At 43.6% G+C, this 21727-nt stretch overlaps 1 pseudogene; it reads left to right on the forward strand.

Annotated features, from left to right (window-relative positions):
- LOC128626557 (ferritin light chain-like) overlaps positions 1-20338 on the forward strand; it is a 38510-nt pseudogene extending 18172 nt beyond the window's left edge.
- The last annotated feature ends 1389 nt before the right edge of the window (positions 20339-21727 follow it).

Consider the following 21727-nt stretch of genomic DNA (forward strand, 5'->3'; position numbering starts at 1 on the left):
AGTCACTGCACTCTCCACTGACAGATACCTGCAGCAAGAGAAAGAGGAAGCCAGTATCTAGTAAGAATGCTCTTAAAGAAGTAGTAAAATTTATTAATTTTATTAAAGCTTGATCTTTCATTGCATGTCTTTTAATATTGTTTCACACAATGGGAAATATATGCAAAGTGCTCATGGTGCATACCCAAAAAAATGACAGTTTTCTTGAAGAAATTTGATTTGCTGATTATTTGAGTTGTAAGCTGAACTAGCTGTTTTTTGTTTTTTCATGAAACAACTAGTTTCATGAAAAACATGTTTTTTTTTCCTAGAAAAAAATGATTGACCAACTATGGTTGTTCAAAGTTGGGTATTATAGCAGATTATTTTTGAAATAAATGAAGAGAGCCTGTTATTTCAAGAAAAACAATTGATGGAATTTGTTGCCAGTGATATAAAACTGGAGCATCAAAAAGAAAATAGAATTTTGGAAAACTTTCGGTAGTAGCTTGATACACCCAATACTAATAAAGGCAACTTTTTTGATATTTTATAATGAAAGGTGTCACCATTTGAGACATATACATGATTGAGCAAACCGATATTTCCTGAATGAGCAGAAATTATATAATGTTAAAATATCAGCATGGATTTTAGTGTAATGGATTATTAAATGTTCATTGGTATGGTTTTAGAGTCCGCATCACAACCAACCTTTAAGTCATTAACACTTTTTTAATTTTAGTGTTGTATCAAAAAAAATCATCATTATAAAAAAAGCATGACATTACTCCTTCCTTTTCCAACTATATTTTTTGTGATTTAATATAAAAGCAGATATGAGAATCCTATTGTGTTTTATTGAGCCTGGGATTAAAGGACATCCACCAAGATAGAGGCATAGGTGGAAGTACTGTGCCTTCTCTCACAGCCAAGTTTAAAAACAACAAAGTTTTAGTAACAAAAACGCAGCCAAACTACAGAAAATTGAACTATATGAAGTCTGACAACAAAGAACCCTTCCGCCAAACCAGTAAGAGGGGCAGAGCCAGCAGCAGAGTGGGGTCGGGCAGAAAAGATCCACCCAACCAACCTGGGCCGAGGGACCCAGGTGCACCAGCAGCTGTGAGCAGAACCCAGGTGTGGAGAAGTGGGTGGACCAGCTGAGGGCAGACCGCGGTCACACATTCACACATGCAGATAAACCAGTGAAGGAGCGAGCAGTGAGATGGACTGTACAGGCCCCAGTGGCAGGAAGCAGCAGAGGGGACCGCTATTGTCCCTCTCTGACCCGCCCCCACATACAGCATCACAAACCAGCAACCTGGGTGGCGCCGTCCTGGTGAATAACTAAGGCTCTGCTCCTCATACGTAACAGACATGAACAGGTCAAAACATGGCTCAAGAACAGCTCACAGCCCCAGAGCCAATAAATCTAAGTGATGAAGAAATAGACAAACTCTCAGATGCACACTTCAAAACACTGGTGATCAGGATGCTCACAGAACTAGTTGATTTTAGTCACAAATTAGAGGAACATATGAAGGCTAAACTAATTGAAATGAAGGAAAATGCACAGGAAACCAATAGTGATGGAAAGGAAACTGGGACTCAAATCAAAGGAGTGAACCAGAAGGAGGAAAAAAATGACCAAACAGAAAAGGATGAAGAAACAAGAATTCAATAAAATGAGGAGAGGCTCAGGAACCTTCAGGACATCTTTAAACACTCCAACATCCGAATTATAGGGGTACCAGAAGGGGAAGAGGAACAGCCACCAGTGGAAAACGTATTTGAACAAATAATAAAGGAGAACTTCCCCAATCTGGCAAAGGCAATAGACTTCCAGGAAATCCAGGAAGCTCAGAGAGTCCCAAAGAAGTTGAACCCAAGAAGGAACACACCAAGGCACATCATAATTACATTAGCCAAGATTAAAATGAAGGAGAGAATCCTAGAAGCAGCAAGAGATAAGGGGACAGTCACCTACAAAGGAGTTCCTATCAGACTGTCAGCGGATTTCTCAAAAGAGACCTTACAGGCCAGAAGGCACTGGAAAGAAGTATTCCAAGTCATGAAATCTAAAGTCCTACATCCAAGACTGATCTATTCAGCAAAGCTTTCATTTAGAATGGAAGGACAGATAAAGTGCTTCTCAGATAAGACCAAATTCAAGGAGTTCATCATCACCAAGCCCTTATTATATGAAACGTTAAAGGGACTTATCTAAGAAAAAGAAGATAAAAAAGATTAACAGTGAAAGGACAGCAAACTCAGTTATTAAGAACCACACCTAAAACAAAAGCAAACTAAGAGGACAGCTAGATCAGGAGCAGAACCATAGAAATGAAGATAGAGGGTTAGCAACAAGGGAGTGGGCGAAGGAGAAGGGGGAAGAAGGTACAGAAAATAAGTAGCATAGACAGTAGGTAGAAAATAGATGGGGGAGGGCAAGAATAGTAGGGGAAATATAGAATCTAAAGAACTTGAGACATGTGGTCATAAACTAAAGGGGGGGAATGGTGGGGGAGGGGGTGTGCAGGGTGGAGGGGAATGAAGGGGGAAAATAGAACAACTGTAATGGCATAATCAATAAAATATATTTGTAAAAAGACTGGGATTAAAGAGTATTAAAAACATTAAATTCCACTTTCAAATTATTTTCATGCTGAAAACTTTATTTTGTTAGGAAACATTTTATTTATATTTATATCTAATGTTATTTTAAAATAAATTAATAATACATTATTTGAATTTCGATTTGAAATTTCTAGGACTGTGCTTATAGATAGCTATAAACCACAGAAACAGAAGCTTTTCACTGTCCTTATTTTTTTTATAAATATAAATAAAGGGAGCCTGAGACCAAAAAGCTTGAGAACCAAATTTTTTACTGAAAAATCTTGAATAAAAAGGAGAAATGGAGAGAGAGAGAAGTGAACTCCACTTGCTTCTAATAAGGACCGAAACTCAGGAGAAAGAACATTGGCAGGGGCTAACATTTGACTTGGAGATTCGTGGACTTGAATGGGGAGAAATGCTGGTGCATGTCCACCTGAGAGCTGAGTCCCTTCCAGAGCATCTGTGTCAGGTGGATGATAAACGTGGGAACACTTCCAAAGAGGCAGGGGCTTGTGACAGTTGGGACTTCTTCTGTCTTGAGAGATGTCTGTTAATAAATTATTTTCCAAATGTATTTTCTTATGATTTTTTCATGATAGTCTGACTTCTGCCTCTTGAGACCAAACACTTTTTTAAAGGCTCTTTCTACTATTATCCTTCCAAATATCTAAAGAGGAACAGCCACATTTCTCTGATAGAAAATCCCCAATTTCTGTAACTCTTCCTCACTTATAAAGCAGTTTGTGGTTTTAGTTGAAACAGCATCTCTAACATACCCATTGTTTTTCTTTAAATGTGGCCTCTTTACTGATGTACCACTGAAAACATGACCCCTTCCCCCAAAAATGAAACCTGCTATTTCAGACACGGTCTGACCAGTGTGACACAGGGCCCTCACCTCCCTTCCAAGAGCCCATTAGAAATGTTTGTAGGCACATCTGCCTTTGCATCCATAATACACTTCTGACATCAGATACCTCTAAGTTCCTTATTATTTTTGTTTATTTGTTTCACCTATTTCTATTAAACCTTATCTTACTCATAATGAATAAGTAAGGCTGCATTTTTGTACTAAATCTAGGGATTTTAAGCTAATCAGCTTTTAATTGTTACCTTGTTCGAATTGATATGACATTATCACTTATTTAACTATTCAACAAACATCTCATGTAACCTCTTAATACAAAGCATTTACATCAACGAAGTTTATCCCAGTCACTGATAAAATATTTAGCAGGATAAGATTCTTTAATACTTTGCTAAAGCCTTTCTCCTCTATGAATTGAGCAAGAGAATACAAAAGTCCAGATGCACAGTCTTCAGCATTTTCTAGAGCCACCAAAGAAAATGTCCTGTTTTTGAAAACTGCTAACAAATAGGCTAATCTGCCAGGTTTCAGGGGTCTCCAGCATTTTCCCCATATTCTAGGATTCCTCAAAGATTTTCAATCATGGTTACAGAAATTAGGATCTCCTTTCCATAAATCTCTCACTTGCTTAGGAAAAAAAGTTAGCATAAAATCTCTTAAACTTGTTGGGTCTGCTGTTTTCAGCACAGGGAGCCTCCTTTTTCGCTGAGTAGAGGAAATCTGAGGGTTTGAAGAGCGCTGCCAAGTTCTGTCTGCTCTGGCCATGAGAGAGCGTTATCACAAGGTCCAAGCAGCCGGCCTGTCCTATCTCAACACTCCGTGTCTCCAAAAAGATGCCGTCGGCCCCAGTTCATTTTGCAATTTAACCCAATATTTAGGGATGCCACGCTTTCTATTCATTAATTTTTTCTTTATTTTTATCATTTGTTCAGTGTTCCTTGTGCAGCAGCACCAAAAAAAAAAGTGTTTTTTTCACTTTAACAGAATTCCTTGTAATTTCTTGTGTCTCCTGCTTACATTTTCTTCCATCCAAATGCTTTGATAGCTGTCTTCTAAAAAGCTAGAATTCTCTTCCGACCCTACCCAGCAGTGTGCTATGTGGACCTTAGGAGCATCAAGATGACATCATCACTTTCTCCCAAATTTCTGTCAGTTCTGTGTTCCTAGCAAATTGTTCTTGTCATTTATACTATACAGCAGCCTTGCCATTTGCTGTTTTCCTTGTTCTGCAGAAAGTTACCAGAAATATGAGCACCATGGTTTTGTGCTGTTGCAAGTTACTAAATAAGAAACGTGCCACCCACTGCTCGGCTGGTGGAAAAGTGTGTAATCCAGGCCCACGGAGACACCCTTGCAGCCCAGTCTACTTTCGTTCTCGAAGGCCCTCATGCCCAGGAAGTTTGCATCCTCAGTTTTCTGCACTTCTAGGGAAGTGAGTCTCTTGGCATATGTAACTGCCCCTGCTCCCCCTTAAAAAGAGTTTCTGAAATTGTTTTGTTGTTGTTGTTGTTGTTATGACATTTGAGTTGTGCACCTCATCACTGCCAAGCCTTGGGGACAATGGTGGAGTCTGCATTTTATTTTAATTTTTTTACATTACTATCTACATTTACGTAAATAGCAAAATGAAACATACACGTGCCTGTGTGACTACACATAGGTAGACGAGTAGGAAGAGGATCGGACGCGCTAGCTAACTCGGCAGGGAGGGGCCTGGTGGGGGGAGGTTGGGCACCCGGGAGTATCTTTACCTTCCATTCCATATACTTTCACACTGTCTGAATCTTTTACAATATAAACGCTTTTCTATATCATTTATGCAACGAAATGTAAAGACAAAAAGGAAGAGAGCTGCTTGCACTTGGCACTTCCAAACACCGCCCTCGAGTATATTTATACCACAAGGATGCATTTGTGGTACAGTCACTCTCCTTGTTCCCCGAACTCCGCATCCGTGCAGAGAGAGGCCCCTGGGCCATGGGCAGCTTCTCATATCCTTTGACCGTGTGAGTTGCTAGCTCCCCAGTATTGTCACTTATTCCTTCATATTCTACATGCTAATTGTTCTGTTTCATGCCATCTGTTAGGATGGCAGTTACCAAACTAGGGTCAGAGAGCGAGGAGTCCTCTTCAGCCCTGTTAGGGCTGAATCAGACCCAGGGACCTCTTGTCAGGATTGTTGATTTAGAAATAAAATTAGCGTCGGGGTTGTTGGGGAAGGTGCTACTGACATCAAGAGGCCAGGGCTGGGTAGGAGGTGGCCCAGCCCGGGACCATGTGCCTTTGTGACTCATTATTTGCAAATATGTCTTTCAATCCTGAGCTCGAGGTGGCTCCGGAGAATCAGCACTCTTATCATCTCTATGCCAGCCCCTGGGTTAGGAGAGAACATTCCTCAGCATTCCATTAATGTGAACTGAGCCTCTGCATGGTGGGTGTGCACCCCAGCAAAGAAAAGGCCGTGTCCAAAATGGCCCATCCTTTCAAGCCCATGGGGTGCACAGCTGGCCTGTTATTGCAGCACTCTTATTACTATTGTCATCACCATTTAGTATCTCAAATTGACTAATTATTTACAGTGTGTGCGGCACAAAGTGATATTTCTGACTGGAAGCCCGTGACACAATGTCACTAGCAGGAGTGTGTTCACAGGGCCCATTTTTCTGGATAGAAATACCTTGTGAAGGCTTTGGGAGTGTGCTGCAGTTATTAAAGGGGGCCCCTAGTGATTTATATTCTACAGGCTTCGGTAACTTTTGAGACCCTGATATTTTTGCAAATTAGCAGCTGTGGCCTTTCATGAGCTAGTGCCCAGCATGAAGCTTTCACTACCATTGCAAGGCTATGCATTTGCCACTTGGATCAATACCACAGATTCCATTAAGCTGTGCTTGGCATCCGGCTTTCCACCTATCCTTGCTGACCTCCTTTCCTGGCTTCCATTTGCAAACCTCTGCAGTCACTGTGCATGGAACCTATTAAGAGTCCTGAATTAGGGAGGATTTATGCAAGTCTCACTCCCTTTTCCCTGCTACGAGTTTGCAAATCAGAGTGAGTAAAACTATTGGTCCACAGAAATAAGCCTGCATATAAAGCATCGGTCTCTGTAATAAGAATAGCCCACTAATGATAGTAACAGGATGATAATGCTCAGGCACTAACTTCAAAGTATTGTCTCCCCATGGCAGTAACTATCCCTGGGTATTTCCTTCTGGAATAATTGTTCATGGTTTTCTTTTTTCTCTCTCCCTTTCCTTCCTTCCCTTCTCTTCCTTCCTTCCTTCCTTCCTTCCTTCCTTCCTTCCTTCCTTCCTTCCTTCCTTCCTTCCTTCCTTCCTTCCTTCCTTCCTTCCTTCCTTCCTTCCTTCCTTCCTTCCTTCCTTCCTTCCTTCCTTCCTTCCTTCCTTCCTTCCTTCCTTCCTTCCTTCCTTCCTTCCTTCCTTCCTTCTTTCCTTCCTGTGGTTGTGCTTGAGAGATGGACAGTGAGCCAAGATAACTTTTAATCTTCTACTTAAAACTGAGACATCTCCCTGGAAAAAATGCACTTATACAAATGTGCAAACACTTACATGAAGTTACAGGGGATTTAAAACCTCGTCTGTCTATTCAATGGCTCCCTAGGGATGCAATGGGCTCTAGATCTGAAGGACACACTATGGGACCCTTAGCTCCCTCAATTAGGACAGGTCATGTCCCTCTAGAAAGGATGAGACAGAAAAAAAAGGATAACTTTATGGACTTTTAAAAATTAAGTTTACTGAGGTACAATTTATTTTTATTTTTTTGAGGTACAATTTATATTTATCCCCTTTAGGTGTACATTTCAAACAAAACTGCCATTATAAATAAGATATAGAATATTTCAAATACCTGAAAAGTTCCCTTGTGCCTGTTATAGTAAATTACCTCCCCTCACTTACTGTGCCAAATAATACTGATCAGAGTTTTCTCTCTAAAGTTTTATCTTTTGTGAAATGTCATAAAAATTGACCAATACAGTATATAGCTTTTTTTGTTTGACTTTATTCACTTAGAAAAATGTGTTCTATGTATTCCAAAGGGAAATATAAAATAAAGTGAGAGTTGTTGTATGAGCTTGTCATGTTAGATAGATATGGGGAGGCAATAGTTTGAAATCAGTCCTTGAGGCTTGTCATTAAGTTATCATAAGCGGATGGCTACTTATGAAGAAGAATGCTACCCTACAATTGTTCTTGCATGGATCAGTGGTTCCTTCCTTTGTACTATTGAGAAGTGATTCCCTGTATGCTTGTCTCACAACTTAACTCTTTATTTTTTAGCTATACATTTTATTTTTATGCTTATCATTTTCCAATTTTAGCTGAGTGGAAGCCCAACAACAAACATGAGCTATTCTTTGGCTTCCTTCAGAAAAATGCTATTTCTTATTTTCCCCATGCACATGGAGTAGAACTGGCAACCAACATTTATTGAGGAACAATTAACGTGCTGAATGCTATAAAGCAGCAGTTTTCTACTGGTTTGCTGCACAAATGTTTAAAATATGCAATACCTGACTATTTAGTCAGGGACACTGACCTCTTTTTCCTCATATTATCAAATTTAAAAAATGACAACAGCCAACACAATAGCCATCCAGTGTGAATGAACCAAAATCATACCTATTTTTTGTCAGTTTGGCAAAATTTTTGGTGTGCTGCAGAACTCCAGTAATTAGTTTATGTTGTACCACGAGATGGAAAGGGTTGAAAACTGCTGCTGGATAGGCATTTTCTAGTTAATTCCATAAGTTTTCTGTGAAATAAGGGTTAGTATTCTTATTTTGTTAGAAAAATAGTACTCCTTAACCAATGAGAGATAAACCAGTGCTTATGGTACAGATACATGGCAGAATCCAAATTCTCTGAAGTTAATAATCTTTCTTGAATTTCTGGAATCCCCCAACTAACTTTGACCATTGACTTAGGATAGAGAAGAGGTTAGAAGGGACAAACTTGATTAGCATGGATAGGGTGATTTAGCTGTAGCCCATACAGAACCCAGCATTTCCTTCTTACCTACCCGACACCCCCAGTCCCTCCCAGGCCCACGAGCCCCGAAGCACAATTCTTTGAAGTCCCAACCTAGTACATTCAGAGATCCCAAGGGGTCATCGGAAACAAATACAGTTATTTCAGACAAAAAGCCAGAAGTATCTAGAGAGAAAAAGATCCTCTCCTTTAAATCATCTGGGGACTTTCTTTGGCCCTCTTTGTTTCACAGAGGATAATGTTGAGTCAATTATTCAGCTCATTTAAACCTTCAATGGGACACGATAGATCTGCATTCTATTTCCCCAAACAGTAAGAGATGTTGGGATCCACGCAGGAATTGGTAGAGCTCAAAATAAAGCATGCCTTCCCCCTCCCTCCTGTGGCCTGGAGGTTAACATTCAACTATCCTAGGGTCCAAGAAATTGCTTCTCTTGCCTGAATTAAATGAAATGTAATCAAAAAGAAATCCAGGTCAATTCCGTTCACTATCAAACCTTCAGCTCTCACATTGCTGGCAGCTCCCCTTGTAATAATTAAACAGAACGTTGTAGGCAGGCAACAGTGAAATCCGCTGCTAATCTTGCCCCTCATCGGCCTAGCTTCCTAAATGTTCCTTAATTAAGGCTTCTAAATCCTGTGCATTCCCTCTGTACCCAGGACAGTAAAATGAAGCCGATTGCTCCAGGGATGCCCAGAAACCAGAGGTGAAAGGTTTTTTTTAGGGGCATTTCTCTTCCAGCATATTAAAAATCAAAGATTAAATCTAATAAATGGAAATATAAATGTGAGGAATGAGCAGAGGGATGGGGACAGAGCCAGTTGAGAGGTGTTTTTCTTTTTCTGTCTTTTCCTAGAGGATTTCACTTTAAAGATTCTGAAGGCATATAGTTTGCTTTATCACGGCTTCTCCAACACACCAGGGAGTGAATGAAACAGCTGTCACATTTAAACACACACAGCGGTAATCCTCCGCTGAGCACAATGCCAGGATAGAACAGAAAATCTATCAACACTTACAATGCATCCTATTTATTTAGCAATTCACCCATCTTCACCAAAATTTCCCTCGGTGGGTTGAAGCTGGGACCACATGCCACTGGTGGCTTTTTGTGGTTTGGTAGCTACTGAGTGAGGGAACAGTTAGCTATACTCTGTGGGTGTGTGCAAATGTTAAAATCACAGAACTGGGATTCTAAAATGGCCAAAGGTCTGTAGCAGAGTGAACCCAAGGGGCTTTCTCATTCAGAGGCAAAGGGATGTGAGAAATGCCCCAAGTACCCCTACTTTAATCTCTTTCCCAAAGTCTTCATTCAAAAGACTAAAATCTCCACCTCTTCTTTATCCATTAGCCTCATCTCTTCTTGGCCTTGTCTCTTCTTGGGAGGAGCATGCTGACCACTGGGGGCCTATGAGGAAAAGCAAGGCTGCTTCCAGGAGTAATAAAACCAGCTGCCTGACCTGGTGTTTCTTAGGAAGAACACTCTGGAGGGAACCTCTAACCCGTGCCTCTATCAGTAGGGTCCAAAAATATTTACTTATTAATTACAGTTCATTAAATGAGGATTGCACATAGTAACATAGATCTGGTAGGAATTTTTAGAAGGAAACCAAGACCCAGAGAAGCTGTGGTTTTGCTGGGGCCACCCAACACCCTGGCATATTAAGGACAGAGGTGGAGCCAGAACCAAAGACCCCAGAGGGCAGGCTTAGTGTGTTTCAGTAACAACGGTGTTTGAGCAGAGGAATGGTTGTCCCTAAGGGGATCTCTAATGAAAAACTGAGGCCAATAGGCAGATGGAGAGGAAAAGACAATAGAAAGGAACAGGTGAAGAAATCTACCATTATTGGCCTTGAAAAGGCCCCCTGTAGGGCCTAGCCCTGGGCCCAGGGGGTTTCAGAGAGCAAGGGTAGAAGTCAGGACAGCAGCCCATTGGTTACTAAAGGGCTTACAGACATCTCCACAAGACCCTGCTGAAAGGTCAATTAATGAACAGCCTTCTAAAAGCATATTCCACTTCATTCAACTCCACTCCAAGACATTTAATTGAGATAATGTTTTCAACCTAGTTTGCGTGCCAGCCAGTAGAGGTGGCACAGAGGTGAATACGCAAAGCCCTTCTTCCAGTACTTTTGATCTGAAATTGGAGAACAGAATCATAATAAATTCTGTGGTCTGGGAGAAAGAGCGCTGGATTTGGACCCAGACAGAAGAGGATATTACTTGGCTCTGCCACATTCTACTGTGCGACTTCAGGCAGGTTGACCTCTGTCCCCTCACCTTCCCACATCAGAGAACTGTGAGGAAATATAAAGGAAATGACCTCAGGGGTACACAAAGTGCCGTCTGTCAGGCAGGATCAATTAATACTAGGTTTCTTTTCCCACAAATGCTACAGTACAAGGGCATGTGTTGGGGGTGATGGAGAGTGAACCTGGGCTGGAACACAGGGTTCACGAAGCAGAGGCAGGCCCAGTGGAATCAGTCTAGCACTAACGTGCCCAGCCCTGGCACACCGCGCTGTGCAGGTCATGGGGGAGCTCTAAGACACGCAGAAGCCGGTGAAGACCCCAGAGCTGGGCTTTCGGAGGAGGAAGGAGACCCCAGGAAAGAGCATGGTCATAGGCAAGCCAGAGTATACGAGATCCTCTTTGACTGATCCTCTCTATTCTGCTCCACTTCTTCTTTTGTCCTTAGTACTCATCCCCTCCCGCCACACTACAGCATTTACATATTCATCAAGAAAGTTTCATGAAGGCAGCATCTTTGTTCCACTCCCTGGTGGAATCCAAGCGACCGTGGGAGCACATTTGTTGGATTGAAAAGAGGGGAAGGAAGAGTAGGAGGCGGCCCCATGACTCCCTCCACGAGGCGCTAGGATGGTGTCGACAGAGCATTGTAGAGGAGAGGCAGGCCAGCGCGTTCAGACAGCAAGCTGACTGGCTGTTTTCTGTTTCCTGCGAACAAAACAGGGCTTAGCTGCCATTGTGGAAGATTGGGGTTAAGGAGTTCCCTCTTCAAGTTTGCTCAAGTATTTGTGTGCAGAGCTGGCAAGAACAGAAGGAAAGGCATTGTGCGGAGCCTCCTCTTGTTCACATGCCCGGGGCTTTCAGATGTCCTAAGATTGAGGGGCTTTTGATAGGCTTGACAAACAAGAGGACAGGATGGCTGAGCTCCCAGTCCAGCCCACCCTTCCAGTGCCCAGCCTCCAGGGCAGGGAGCCCCGCTAGGGACACAGTGCTTGGCGTTGGCCAGGCCCAGGGCCTTGTTGGCAGGGCCCATGGGATGCCCTTTGTCTCTGCTACTAGGCTCCTAGCACCACGCCCTTCGGCAGCTGTAGAAATGTAGGACGTTGCACTCCTTAACTCCACTGTTTTGAAATGTCTCCGCAATGGCTATAATAATCATCTTACAAACCACCTAGAACAAGCTCTAATTGCTTATAATGTATTATGGCTGGGATGTGTGAGAGAAGAGGCATGCTGGCTGTCACAGCCGTGCTCTGATTATATGGTAGCTCGGGAGCAAGAGGCAACAAGCTTATTTTTTTCTTTTTGGTGAGATGAAAAGCCCCACACTCAGGCAGCAAACGGAACAGGGTCTGGGCCAGCAGAGAGACCCGAACCTCCTCTGTGAACAATGAAGAATAATTTCATGTACATATCAAGGTGTTGTCGGATATTCTCCCTTCTCTTAACTACCACTGGTGATAGCATTTGTGAGCCAGCTCCTTTTCCCCCTGAAATAGTCCTTAACTGTTTATGACCCCCTAGGCCAAGGCACCAGCCCGAGACTGTGAGGTGTTCTGATCGACGAAGGAATAAGTGAACACATCGGTGGCTCACTGATGGAGCCGCCTCCTACTGACTGCCTGCCACGTGCTAGGGTTTCGCACTGATTACTGTGTCTGTCTCTTCCGATGACTCTACCTGACAGGTGCTAACATCAACCCCCCTTCTTGGACGAGGATGCTGGTGGTCAGGGAAGTTAAATGGACCCATCCAAGGGCACAGAAAGCATCCTGCAGGAGAAGGTCAGGGCTGAGGCAGCCAGGCCTCTGTCGTTTCTGTTACACCGCCGGGCATTCCTTAACACTGGTTTGGGGGGACTGATTCCAATTTGGTTCCGGTGGTGACTCTTGGGACGGTCAGGAGACTAACATTGAGCTTAACTTTAGGACTCTCCTCTCTCTCCCCAGACGCTGGCACTGCAGTCTGCATGCAGCTCTGGGCTGGCCTTCCTCCTCCGCGGAGCACCCGCTCTCACATCAGAAGCCTGGCTGGGAAGCTGCCCGCCTGCCTCTTGCAGCCTCTCTGTTTCACCTCTCCAGTTCTCAGGATTCGACAAAGTCACAGAACTGCGGTTGCTGAAAACTCGATGTTACATCTATATATAGTTCACACCCTTCAAAGAGCTCACCCAAGAATTGTTTCCTTTCATCTTCACAGCAACCCTGTTCGGGTCTAAAAGGCAGTTGTCATTAGACCTCAGTTTATGGTCAAGGACAATGAAGCCCAAAGGAGAGGCGTCTTCCACTGGAGCCACGTGGCAAGTTCATGGACGAATCTGGACCCACACCCCACTGTTTCATGACTGGGACCAATGCTGTCACATCCAGACTCTGTCAAGCCCAACCCAAACCCAGCTTCAGCTTGCTGGGCTGTCTGAGCAAAAAGGACTCATTTGGAGAAGTGGAGACCAGAGTGTTGGTTAGAGTCTCTCCTCCCCAGCAAATGTCTACCACTGGTTTCCTATCCCACAGAAAAATAAAATAAAAAATTTAACACCTCCAAAGATTAGAACTGTGCCAGCAAGGCTTGCCCCTTCTTAACCATATTCGTGACAAGCATCAGGGGTTAACCTTATGGGCAGCTAATGGCTTATTTCTCACAGCTTGGGGACCATTCCCCTACCAGTACCAGGTCCTCAGGGACAGCAGGCAGGCCCAAAGCCGAGGCCACAGGCCCTGAGGTCGCTCTCACCTGCCCAAGGGCTGGCTTCCTTAGCCCCGGGAGATGAACACCAAGGCCTCCTCTCCTTTCCTCTGTCCAAAAGATGTACCCAAAGGCAGAGCAGTGATTGCTCCCTGTGCTCTTTGCACAGCGTTAGCCACTCTCTAGGCACTCTGCAGACATCAGCCCCTCTGGTGCCAGCTGCAGAACCTGGTGGTGAGTGCCCAGAGGATTTACTCAACCGACATTCCACTCCGTGCCCCACAGTCTATAATCTGGGACATGGATGCCGAGAAATTCACTGGCATTCAGAATTTTCACAGGTGGGGAGTGGAGGGTTAATCAGAGAAGTGGGTAAAGGATACTTAGCTCTGGACACATATTTTGTTCCATTATTCTGTATTTTTGTGTGTGTGCCTACTATGTGCCAGGTACATATTTGTCAAAGGTTGGTTGGTAAGACAGGGGTACTTTCCTAGGGGTAAGACAGACTGTAATATTTTCTTTCATAATTTATCAACCCAGTTAGCTGAAATCCTGGTAAAGTTTGGAGAAATTTGAAAATCAGATTGCTAAAACAAACACAATACTCAGAAGAAAGACTATACTGTATCTACAATCAACAGGCAAAATCTGTGACTTGTTGCACAAAAAAAAACCCACATAAATAAATAAATAAAAATGTGAGCAAACAACAAAATGTCCACTTCGCCCATGCAAGTTGGCACTTCCCACAATGCACTAGAGTCAGTCTATGCAGACACGCACAGAAGGGCTCTTTCTCGTTTGCCACAGTGGGTTGCAGCAATCTAGGTGCTACATTCAAGTCATTAAGCCAATGTGTCAAAACCATTACCTCTTTAGATGGGGACCGCCAGCATACTTTCTTTTTGAAGTTCACTTTGAACAGCGTGATCCAGAAGGGCATTTGCAGAATTAGGGACCTTGTTTCAATTAGGCTTTTCCTTTATGAGGCCTCCACAGCACCCCTGCCTGGGGACCTCGGTGTCTGCAGTTCCACCCCACTGATGCTACAGGAGGTGAGAAGAGGTGAAAGGGGTGTGGGTGACACAAGGTGTGTGAGCTACAGGAAAGCAATTGGGCAAACGATCCAGGGCAGCGTGGGGAACAATTCCTGTATAAATGAATGCACGCTGTTGGTGGCTGGGACACAGAGCTATCTTGTGAGAGTGCAGAATAAAAAAGTCTGCCAAGTCCATCTGAGACGTTTGACACTGCAGCCATGAGTGCTGCAACAATGTATTACCATAGGAAGCATCCTCCACGCTAGGTGCTTGTTTGTTATAAATCACTCCAGCGCCTTGCCTTGCTCCTCCAGTTAATAGTATCTGCTGTGCATTACCAGCAATGTTCGGCTGTTAACATTAGTGTCTGTAGTTAGCATTTTTATTCGGCTAATATTTTCATTCAGTAACACTTACCAAGCGTCAGTTTTATTTGCATCCTATTTGCCAGGAAGATGTTCTTCTGTTCATGTTTTTCTCCCTTTAAGATTTTTATTTGCTAGGCACTTTTTTACCTTGTAGTGACTGTCAACTTCAGCTAGCATTACAAGAAATTTCGATCGTTCACGGCACAGAGCTCTGAGGCAGGAAGTGCTTACCAGATGAACCATCTACCTGGGCCTTAATCTCTGGCATCTTTAAAATGGGGATAATAAAGGTGTTGGGAACATAGGTGAGCCAAATGCAGGGCACATCTGCAGTGGCTGAATGAAAGAATAAATTCAGACTATTCCTGTGACTAAAAGAAAAACTAGGAATCACCGAGAAATAGTGGTCATTCTGCCTATTATGAAAAGAAGAGACACCATTAAAAAGAAAACATTTATGCCTTTGGAAATAGCAACCTTCTTTTCACCAAAGGCATTAGAGAGGTTCTGGACCCAGCAGAAAGTTCTGCTGGGTCCCACCCAGAGTTTTAAACTCAGGAAGTCTGAGATGGGGTCTGGCTGAGATGCACCCCTCTAGAAAGAGTTTTCTCCTTCCTCTCCTTCCTCCTCGGACGCTTGCTCTTCCCATTAGTGGTTTTGTGTCTTTTCACTGTCCCCACTGTATAGAGGTAGAACCCCCTAGCAGTTGACAGAGAGGTCCACGCCTCGGACGGGGGGGAAAGAGGGCGTGAGATTTGAGTGGTGTGAGCAGTAATATAGGAAGTCTGGGCAGGAGGCACCGAACTACGTGCAGCAAGATGTCAAAAAAAGAAATTCCGGCGTCTTTCATACCCTCCACTAGTCCTCCTGCGACATTGCTTTTTTCTTTTTAAATGCTTGTAGCCATGTAAGATCCATCACCCACACACCGTGCTTGCTCCTTACCCTGCGCAACAAATGCACTTTTCTCCATGTGTTACGTGAAGGGGAAATAAAGCTCAGTGCAGCTCTGGCCCCACCCCTAACCCCGTCCCGTTAGTACCTGTGTCTAGCATTCCTGGAGCATGTCTCTAAGACCCTTTGGCAGGAGGTGTTCCCGCTCCAGCTGGGTGTCTTGTTGGGACCTTTGTTTCTCAGATCGGGTAAGAAACGCCTTCTGTGGGCCTTTGTGGCTTTAAGGTTATTTGCTTCCATACCAGGACAAAAACTCTGAGTTTCACAGAGTTCACTGCTGGGATCTCAGCGGGAGCCCAGGAAGTTGCCTTAGATGTCCACGGGTACTATTTATGGAGCTGCTGGGGACCAAGTTCAGTTGTCACAGACAGAACCTTTGAGCTCCCTTCAAAATGCTTTATAATACTGAAGCTTTTACACTCAGTCCCACTCCCTTTCGTATTCCCACAGTTACTTCTTGGAGACTGATCCGGGGACTACTGGAGTGAGAAGTGATCCCCAAAGCCACGCTGGGTTCCTGCCAAGCCTGGTCTTTTGGAAATGATGTGGTGCCAGATGGGAGTAGACAAGTGCTCCTGAACTTCAGATGTGAGGCCCGAGAGAGGCCTCACGCTGAATGCAGGGACTGGAAATAGAGAAGCAGCAGAGCTGATGGCCAGCTGCCTTTTTAAAGGGAAAGGCTGGATTTCGGTGTTACTGGCAAGTACAATTGCTGAGCTGACCCTGGGCTCAAGATGACGTTAGAAAGCTGTTGACCCAACGTTAGCGGTAACAAACTTTGCTTAGATGTTAGCATGTCAAGAGAACACCATCCCTGCCCCCACTGCTCACCACTGTCCCCCAACTCCAAATCCACTCCCTACCGAGTCGCAGCAACATGCACCCACGGAGATTCTGTAGACTTCTAATGGCATGGGAACCCCTTCCCCAAAGTAGGACCTCAAGGTGTTATCCCTTTTCTCCCGAGCACCTGCTGTCCAGAGGAGGATGGCGAGGACCATCCGGGAGGAGCAGCGGGAGTTCTCTTCATGCCAGCCCAGTGCCCATCATCCCGAGATACTTTCTCGGGCTTAATAAAACTGGCTGATCATCAGCACAGCATCCCTTGGGTTGTGTTCTTGTGCCCTACTTTTCATTGCTCAGTTGGTTGACATCACTCAGCTGTCAAAATAACTTTTTCCAGTCTGTTAGGAAATCTGGGTATGGAGCCTCCCAGTTTGTGAATTCTGCTCATCAAAAAAGAGAGTGTCGCCCCGGGCTGGTGTAGCTCAGTGGATTCAGTGCAGGCCTGCGAACCAAAGGATCAAGGTTCGATTCCCAGTTAGGGCACATGCCTCGGTTGGAGGCCAGTTCCCAGCAAAGAACAGAGTGTCTACTGGTGGGACCGGGAAAGGCGTGATTTCCGGCCTGAGTTTAGGAAGGAGGAAGTTGGCAAAGTGGCTCTGAGGATAGAGATGCAAGCTAAGGAAAACTTCCTTCTACTTAGATTGACACAAACCACCATATTTCCCAGAATTTTTTGGAGGAAAGTGGGGAATGAAAATACATACCTGAGATTTCTCTCATCCCTCATTCCTGATAAAGGTGGCCATTTAGGTTCAGATACTGCAGTGGTCTAGTTCTTTCCCCTCTGTGAGCTTCAAGGCATTTATTCTGATCTACTGTGAAAGGTAGTTTTCATCACTATGTAATTCTCAGTTCTGATTCTGGCTCTATCACTTACCTGTTGGGTAATTCTGAGCAAGGTATACAACCTAACTGTATCTCACTTTTCTCATCAGTAAAAGTGAGAATAATATTTAACACCTGAGGGCTGTGGAAGGGTAAATGAGGCCATAATTGTAAAGTAACTATGTGCTGCCCCAAACTCAAAAAGTGTTGAATTCCTTCTGCTCATCCTCCGCCTTTTTATTCCAGGAAAGGAATTCAACCCCCATGTATACACTTCTTAACCCATTGGGTTTATTATTGTTTTGGCCTAAGAAAAATGCATATATATATCAAATAACAGAGACCCTGATTTTGTGCCTTAAGCAAATAGGGATTTAGTTTTCTCACATAATAATCTGTTTGTTTTTTTCCTTTTTCTGGCATTGGCTCAGTAGCTTCATGAGTCAGGGATGTTGTCTCTGATTTCTGGGATCTTTCCTCCATGGCGCAAAACTGTTGTTGCATCCTCAGATACAGCATCCACATTCATCAGGACAAAGGCAGAGGTGTCAGCTATACCTGTCCTTCAATCGGGAAAACTAAAAGCCTCCTGGGGTTCCCTGAAGACTCATAGATGGAGAGCAGGATGACAGCTAGTGGTGGTGAAGGGGTGGGTAGTGGTAGTAGGGTGTGGAAGCATTAAGCAAAAAGGAAAAAGGGCTCATGGACACAGACAACAATGTGGTGATCGCTGGGGGGCAGATATAAGGGGACTAAATGGTAATGGAAAAAATACAATAAAGATTAAATTTAAAAAACACAAAGTTATACACCTTAAATATATGCTATTCATTCGTATGTGTCACTTATACCTTTATAGGGCTAAAAATCTAAAATAAAATAAAAATTTAAAATAAACACTGTTTTACATGCAAAAATTAAAAAGACAGAGCACATTGAAGCAAATCAGCCTTTTAAATAATTCAGTGCTGAGGGGAGAGAGATAAGACTATTGAATATGAAGTTAGATAGACGGGTTATTATAATTTCAATTGTGCCGTGTATTTCTATGGGCAAAGCAGTTATTACTTATCCTCCCTGAACTTCTGTGTTCTCATTAATAAAATGAAAATAAGACTAATGCTTATGCCATAAGGTTTCTGTAAATACAAATAATAAAATATTTACATTTTATGTGCCTCATTTCTAAGTACTACACGCACACATGTTTACATACACACAGCCTTTACGAGGAACTCTTAGCCCCATTTACAAATGAGAAAACTGGGACAAGGACTGTAATGTCCAAGGAGTTGGGACCCACGTCTCATGCAACACAGCCATCAGACCATACTGAACCTCTACAAAGGCTGCAGGTAAAGCCTTGGCCTGAACAGCCCTCCGTCAGTGTTGTTACTGCCTTTTTCTTTATATCATCACTTTTATTTTCTGCCAGTGATGTTCTAGATCCACGGTTCTCAATCAGAGCTGACATTCCTCCTGCCCCAGGCTGGGGTGGCATGTGCTGGGCTGAGGAGGAATTGGGAAATGTCTGGAGACATTTTTGACTATCACATATGGAGGTTAGGTGGGTGGAATCTAGTTGTATGTAATGAGCACAGACCAGAGATGCTTCTAAACATCCTTCAATGAACAAGACAGTCTACACAACACAATCTCATCAGACCCCAAATGTCAACAGCATCATGGGTGAGATACTGTTAAAAACCATGAACTATCACATGTGCCCTCAGTGGTCCTGAGATTAATCTCCTGCTTCAACGGCGTTTGGATGGAACAGACCTAGGGATGCCCCTTCTTTCTAACTACTCTCTAACCTCTTTTCTAGTCACCACCTTTGGAACCACCTCAGCCATCCTCAGCCTCCAAGACCAGCCAACACCATTTTTTTACCTTCATTCTTCATTGCCAAACAACCATGAAGTCCAAATTTATCAGAATTATTCCACCGAGGTGGAACCTGCCATCAACCACCTGGCCAGCCTGCATCTGCAAACCTCCTATACCTACCGCTCTCCGGGCTTCTGTTTTGACCAGGACAATGTGGCTGTGCAGGGTGTGGGCCACTTCCAAGAGGTGGCTAAGGGGAAGTGTGAGGGCACCAAGTGTCTCTTGTTTTTTATTTAATTAATTTTATTTAGTTATTTTTCAAGTACAGTTTTTTTGTTTATTTCTCCCATCCCAGCCTCCCCATACCCCGTGCTCCCCACCTCCCTCCCATTTCCACCCCCCTTAGTTCTCGTCCCTGTGTCCTTCCTATTTGTTCCTCCAAATCCTTCCCCCTTTTTCCCCTTAACTTCCCTTCCTTCTCCCCTCTGGTCACTATCCCCTTGTTCTCTATTTCAGTGTCTTTGTTTTTTTTTCTGCTTGCTTGTTTGTTTTGTTTTTTAGCTTCCTGTTAAAGGTGACATCATATGGTATTTGTCTTTCAGCACCTGTCCTATTTCACTCAGCATAATGCTTTCCAGTTCCATCCATGTTGTTGCAAAAGGTAGTAGCTCCTTCTTTCTCTCTGCAGCATAGAATTCCATTGTGTATATGTACCACAATTTTTTAAAGCTGCAAAATCCTCTGCAAAGTAGGCCACATCCTCTTCTAGGACGTGGTGAAGCCTTCCCATGATGAGTGAGGTAAAACTCAGGACGCCATAGAAGCTGCCTTGGCCTTGGAGAAGAACCTGAACAAGGCCCTTTTGGATCTGCACACCTTGGGTCCTACCCACGCAGACCCTCGCCTCTGTGACTTCCTGGAGAACTACTTCCTGGATAAGCAGGTGAAACTCATCAAGAAGATAGGCGACCACCTGACTCACCTCCACAGGTAGGCCGGCCCCCAGGCCGGATGGGCCAGTATCTCTTCCAAGGGCTCACCCTTAAGCATAACTAGGAAGCAGTGGGAGCCCAGAGGCCTTTAAAGGCCCCCTCTGCATTTCCCTGGTATCTGGCTTTTGTCTGAGCCTCTTCCTGAAACCACCAGACACTCTTTTAACCACCCTAGAACCCTCTCCTACATTGGACAAAATGGAAACAATGAAGCCTTTTGCAGGGGAAAAAAAGAAACCTAAAGCTAAAACTAAAACTAAAAACTATCTCCAGAAGATAATTGGGATTAAGGACTTAGGAAGTAAATGATGCAAGGAGACTGTGGAATAATCTCAAAGAAGCAGTCTAGACATGTCAGATAGAGTCTATTCTAAGTCACCGCTAAGGGTGTAGCTAGTAAGAGAACTTGAAAATTGTTATCAAAAGCTCCTGTGAAATTTATGTTGATGGTACTGGTTTATGTCTAAATGAAATTTTAAAAATACATTGTCTCTGTACACATATGATCTCACAAAATCTTTTTGCATGTGCTCATACAGTTCTAGATTGTTTTAAAGGTAATTCAATTAATACGAGTTAATCTGACCTGACTCTCCAAATCAAGATTTTGGTGCCCAAATAAGACAAACCATGTAAATAGTAGTAACGCTTGTAGAACTCACTTTACCAAGGCACTTTCAGTCTGAGTTTTCCACCAGCTCCACAGGACTTAGAGGGATCCTAACAGGACAGGTGTGGTTATAGAGAAAATGGCAGGAACTACGTTGGGGGGCAACATCTGGATTTCTTTCTCCCTGTTTCTCCCCGACTGATAGAACCTGACTCAGTCTTAACTGTAACAACTACGAGAATGACAACTGTCAGCACATAGAGCAGATGGAACTTATTTCAATACACACTGGTCCCTGTGATCGAGTTTCTCCACAAGATGGCCTTTTAATATTCACAACAAATCTGTGAGGTGAGTACTGTCCTTACCCCTTTACACATGGCCAGAGTGGAGCAGAGAGATTAGAGAACTTGCTCAGTCATGCTTATGTTACGGGAGCTAATGCAATCAGACTTAAGAACCCTGTTTTTAGGCACTACCCCACAGTGCCTCCCTCTGGGTTCTATACTACTTCCTTGGATCAAATAGTTCTGGAATGGCCTAGAAATGTGTGGTACACTTGCTCCTTCCTATGCCCATGACAAAAACCCTCCAAGGTTGGATCTGGATCAGCCCTGAGACTCTGTCTACAGGAACAATGTTACGTGATTAAATATGAGCCCTCTAAACCTCATCTCCTTTTATCATCCCAGTGAGTCTATCTCACCCTAGTTGAACTTTTAGCACCTTTAACCCATCCTATATTTTGTGGGAATGAAGTCTACAAGCTCACTCTCAACCATACACTAAATTCCCTTTGTACTATGAAATTGCTTCTTCATTGCTTCAGAGGGGGCCCTGGCT

The sequence above is a fragment of the Artibeus jamaicensis genome, unplaced genomic scaffold (assembly GCF_021234435.1).
Source record: "Artibeus jamaicensis isolate MK-2021 breed Jamaican fruit bat unplaced genomic scaffold, CSHL_Jam_final scaffold_660, whole genome shotgun sequence".
Taxonomy (NCBI): Eukaryota; Metazoa; Chordata; class Mammalia; order Chiroptera; family Phyllostomidae; genus Artibeus; species Artibeus jamaicensis.